Source organism: Helianthus annuus, chromosome 10 (genome assembly GCF_002127325.2).
Source record: "Helianthus annuus cultivar XRQ/B chromosome 10, HanXRQr2.0-SUNRISE, whole genome shotgun sequence".
NCBI classification, from domain to species: Eukaryota; Viridiplantae; Streptophyta; class Magnoliopsida; order Asterales; family Asteraceae; genus Helianthus; species Helianthus annuus.
The window spans coordinates 97,512,351-97,518,350 of NC_035442.2; positions in this window are offsets into that span (position 1 = coordinate 97,512,351).

Consider the following 6,000-nt stretch of genomic DNA (forward strand, 5'->3'; position numbering starts at 1 on the left):
AAATACAGAAAACAATAACAAGTCAATTGAAAGACAAATTTATTGGAGATAAGCAATGCCAGTTGATAACCGAAGGTTTCGTCCTTAAACCTAGGACCCATCCACCTCCGGCTATCACATTGTCTTAATACCAAAATAGAAATTGTTCATAAGATAAGAAATAAAATTGTTCAAACGAAAGCACAATACTGAGATTTAAAGAAAATAAGTTTTAAGAAGCAACGCCTTCTTCGTTCACGGTAGTTTCGGCAGCATCCGTCTCGGGATCCGCCTCAGCATCCTTCTCAGCACTGGTTGGTTTTTCAACTACTTTTGAAGATTCTTCAGCCGCAGGTGGGTAGAGGTACCGCCAAGATTCTTTAGCTTTGTTTCCCAAGCACTGATGTCCCAAGAAGGGCATTCGAAACCTAGTGCTTTGGCTTCGTGGGCCATCTTTAGCCTGGCTTGGAGAAGAGAGATGACGACGGAACTTTTGAGGCTTTCCCGGTAGTTGACCATGTCCTGTTTATGTTGAGCATGGGCAGCGTCAAGATCGCTCTGAGCTTGAAGAGCAGCTTCATTAAGAGCAGACTGGTGTTCTTGAGTCATAGCCTTGTATTTTTCCTCGTAGTGCCAGGATTTGGCGGCTGCAATCATTCCCTGATCAGAGATGGTGACTTCAGCTTTCTTCAATTTGGATTCAAGCGTCTTGTTGAGCCCACAGGATTCTTGATACAAGTGAACCAGGCGTTCAAGACCCTGCAAATTAAGAAGACAGATATTGATTTTAGGGAATGCTTATAAGGGATATAAGTTGCGGGATATAGTTCAAGGATACTGACCTGGTTGAGAAAAGAAGTCATGAATCCGCCCGCTTCGATGAACCCGTAATTGTCATAGGGAAATGTGTCAGAAATGACGGGAGAATCGGGCTCTTTCCTTTTTCGGGAGCTTGAACTCCGGGGTCTGGTAGCTGGTGAAGGTTTGGGAATGACAATGGCCTTAGAACTGCTAGGTTTGGATGAGACCGTGGCCTTAGGACTAGGTTCCTTTTTGACTTGAACCTGATCAGAATAATTGTCCAGCTCGTCAAGGTCAAAGACGTCAGGGATCTTGGCTGGTGCTGCGCAAAGGGAAAAGTCTTACATCCTTATTATTCTTTACCATATTATATTCTGTTAATTAATTATTTTCAAAGTAATCCTTACCAGACATTTCAGATGATGATTATTGACTAGAGCTCGGGATATGAGTGGTAAAAGTCCTGTCACTTGCAGGTAATTGGTAGACAACCTTGATTCTTTTCTCTGATTCCATAGTAGGGGGAGCTACTTCCTTGAAATTTACTGCAAAAGGATCAAAAAGGAGAATATTAGCAGAAGACAGAAGCCTAAAGATATATGGGAACATTCATGGTCCTACCGGTGGTTAACCACTCCACCGGAAGGCTAGCACCCTCATCAATGGAGTTTCGTTTGACGAAGAAGAACTTGCATTGCCATCCATCTTCGTTTTTGGTGGCTTTAAGAATAAGGGATTTGTTGGAGGTCGAAAAAAGCAAAAACCGACTAGAACCATGAGATCGAAGACGGTTAGCGATTGGTAAATCTTCGATACAAAGATCGGGACAATGAAGATTTTTGATTTGGTTGAGTACGATTAATACCCTCCAGACCATGGGCATGGTCTGTGCAAAGGAGATACCGGTGGTCCGGAAGAATTGCATCATAAATTCGGGAAAAGGGTATCAAAGACCTAGCGAGAAAGGGTATGCTGGGAAACAGACCCAATCAGTAGAAGAAACATCTGATGGAATTGATCGATCGAACGGTCTAAAGACCGTGCTATCGGGAAAAGCACCGGAGGCTCTCAAAGCTGCAATATCTGCATTATTGAAGGCACAAACTTCCTTCTCGGGATTTTTGAGAAGATTCTGCTGCATGAAGATCTAGGAGGATTCACCGGTTTGGGAACAAGTTCTGGTGGCCATTGCGGATAAAGAAGAAAAGATTGGTGAAAGATGAATGAGAAGTAGGGAATTACCTGGAGACTTCGATGAAGATATCTGTTTTTCAAACAAGAAGAGAGAAGATATAGGAGCATTATAGATCTCCATCGAGTAAAAAGCGTGTTGGAAGTTATGATGTGATCTTGACCGTCATCTCGATTTAATTGCCTTGATTCACGAGATATTTTTTTTGGAATATATCCGTTGGATTGGTATACCAACAGATATATTTGGGGACAATTGTTACGGGTCATTTTCTGAGGATACATATCCTGACTAATATCTTGCTTTTGACTGTTTGTTTGTGATCAGGATACTGGATCGGGATATGGCTAATATCCTGGGCGATATCCTGGTGTTAACTAAATTAACCACGTGCAGGTTAGAGGCTGTGGGTTACTAACGGTCAGATGGACTTCTTCTCCTCAAGACTCGGGCATATTTGTTATGTGAGATACGTTGAACCCGAAAGACCAGGTCTACAACGTTCGAGTGGGGAATATTCGCCGGATCCCGGTTATTTAGGATAGTTTATTGCATTTGTTTTACTATAAATAGATGGGGGCGGATCAGATTAAGGCACGCAATCTTGCACACGCACTTTCGAACGCTATTGCTCTCTAGCTCACTGCAAACACTATACACAAACACTTGTATTCGAATTACCTTGTAACACCTAGTTGATCCGCACCACATCCTGCACTGTATCCTGATATTTGAAGCAATAGAAGAACTAGGCAGCTGCGATTGTCAGCTCCCGAGGTTTTGTGCCGGCGATCTAGATTGATCAAGGGCTTTCCTCGTATATCACGTGTCAACCTTTACTTTTTTGCTCATTGTTTGATCATAGATACAGCTTTATATCCTGAGCCGTATCCTTAAACTGTTTTTGTAATTAACTTGGCTAATATATTTTTCAACACATATTTCTAGCACACTACCTCACTTAACTAATTTAATCACTTAATTACTTCGGTAATTTTTAACCAAAACAGTGGTGATCCATCTTCTAGTGATTTTTATCATACTTGGCCAGCGATACACTTAGTTTAGCTTCATATATAGTCACAGTATTCATCCGCTGTAAAGTTGATCTCACATCTGTTATACCTTCACACATCACGAACCCGAAGTAATTTCCACTTGAATCCCACTTTTTCGCCACATACGCATCCTTCACTCTCCCATGAGGCATAAAAGCCTTCCATAAGAATGTGTAGGACACCCCACCAGGTAGATTGGTAACAAAGAAGGTTGTCACTAGTTTCCAGTTTGCCGCACCTCTCCGATTCTTCCTGTATACTACGTCCTCCCATCTCTCTCCCATGACCTTGTCCTCAATTTATTTGTTCAAGTGTCCTTTCCACACTTGATATTTTAAAAGTACGAAATAGTAACACATTAAAGATAGCAAAAAAAGGTCATCATGATTTCTAACAAAAATAAGAGAAAATTTGTATTTCAAAACAAAAATATTGTAACAGAACTATTCTCCTACATAATAGATTTAAATAAGAATAAAGAGCCATTTCGGTCCCTTTGGTTTAGGCGGTTTTGCGAGCATAGTCAAAAGGTTTCATTTACCCTTAGTAAGTCTAAAAGCTTTTCACCATTGCTATTTTGGTCTAACTGACTTAACTCTATCCATGTCCTCCCAGTTAAGTCAGGGGCAACTTAGTCTTTTCTTTTTATTTTATTTATAGCTTTTATTAAATATACTATCCTTGCTCCTCAGTTGATTTATGTAACAACGTATTTTGCTTTTCATTGCTAACTATTTTTTATTTATGTTAAGATGCTAGAAGATATAGTATGCAAATGTAAATAACCTTTAACAATTATGGACTATGTTTAAGAACTATATATATCTTTTCTTCCTCTTATACAATCTGATTCTTTAAAAAAAAAACCTCCTGAGAAGCCCTAAGCGTCTCATAAGCAACACCCAAACACCTGCTCAAATCCACACAAGCTTTACACTTGCAATTGACCGAACCTAGGGTTTTATTACTCTCTCTCTCTCTCTCTCTCTCTCTCTTCGCGTTCTTTTTCGCCACCACAAACTTCTGTTCAATCAGTCTATGGATTTTAATCTCCGATTTAACCGCCGGAGAATCCGGAGCTTTCAATTTAGGGCTCGTAGCGTTAGGATTTACATTCTCCGACAGTTTAGACTTTCTCGTATGCTTTGGATTCGACGGTGTTTCAACTTTGAATTTCATTGTAGTGTTGCCGGAAAAGTTGAAAACAGTGGTTTTAGAGAGAGAGAAAAATGGGGGGTTTGTGAGATTGTTTCCCAATGGATGGTAATCTGGTGTGTGTGTGTATATATATATATATATATATATATATATATATATATATATATATGTGTGTGTGTGTGTGTGTGTGTGTGTGTGTGGTTAGGTTCATGAGTGAACAACATCCTTGTTTGTGAACACAGTGAACTAATCTCAGCCATCCATTTGTTTTTTTTTATTCGAAGGATAGGATTTTAATTTTGCCTTTAATTTTCATAAATTAGAATTAAATCAATTTGTTTTAATTCTAGATTTCAGTTAAATGTTTTCTATTTTGTAGAGATTATACATTTTCCCATGACATATTTACATTTTCTCATTTTCCAACTTCCTTGGATGATGTTTCTGTTATTAATAATTACCAGGGCATGCCGAGTTTTGAAAAAAGCAACGATTTTTTTTATTTTGTCCCAATGGCCTCTCAAGTAAAATATGGATGTACACATCGATACACTTATATATGTTCATTGCTACACTAGTGTACATACACAAGTATACTGTTGTATACTCATTCATTCACTTGTGTATTAAAAAACTTACACTAGTGTACATAATAATATTTACATTTTATAATAAATTGCACACAGTGTCACCAATATCTAGCCAAACCCAAGATAAAATTAAACCATCGAAACAAAAAACATGTTTATGTCATAAAAAAAAACCAACCACGAACCAACATTACCTAACAACCAAAACCACTGTCTTAAACATATTATTGTCTACATGGAACATTCTAAACTCCCCAAGTTGTACGCCACGCGTAGCATGTTAGCATAGGAGCACACTAACTTCACAGCATACTTTTTCCTTAGACGTGTCAAACACGCCCTTTCGTCAAATCTTTCATATGGAAGTACATTAGACATATGCCAAACTCTGTTAGGAATACCAACATTTTCATGTTGATCCCGTTGTTTCATATGGGAAGATTTCCTTTCCTCGGCCGTTAACACCCTACGAAAAAAAGATAGTGTTATACTAATAACAATAATACAAAGATTAACAACATCAAAGTAATGCAACACACACATGCCATCAAAAAACATAAAGTTTCAATCAAATACACATGTGCACAAATCAATTTTATACATGTGTATAATTATAGAATATTTATATTACTGGTTCTTATTTGGAGATTTGGTATAAAATCTGGAATATCACAACACAAAATAGAACAAAGACCTGTATACAAACGTATAACTCTGTATACACATGTGTACACCCCTGTGGTAACTACTCTATATACACGGTTACCAAATATCAGAATGTTTTTTTTAAATAGAGTCAAATAAAAAAAATTTACTCAACTAACCCTAACCTACAACAACTTGCTACATCTCAGAACTATATCCTTCAATCTCAAATACAAAACTATATACACATGTGTACATTGACGTAGTGACAACCCATATAAAAAAACCCGCATACTGTCACGACGATGATAATGAAAAAAAAACAGAGTAACATCATCATTCTTAATCAATTAACCCTAACCTACAACAACTTATTGCCATACTCGGAATAAAGTATTATCAAAACCCACAATCGGACCACAATTTTATGATTACAACTTCAAAAGTTTCTTTAAATTGGGGGTTAACGTAACCCTAGCTTGCGATTACACAGAATCAAACAGAATAGGAATTATACACAATCGAAAACAAATGTATACATTTAATATATTACCTTTGCTTGGATTCCAGTAAGTGT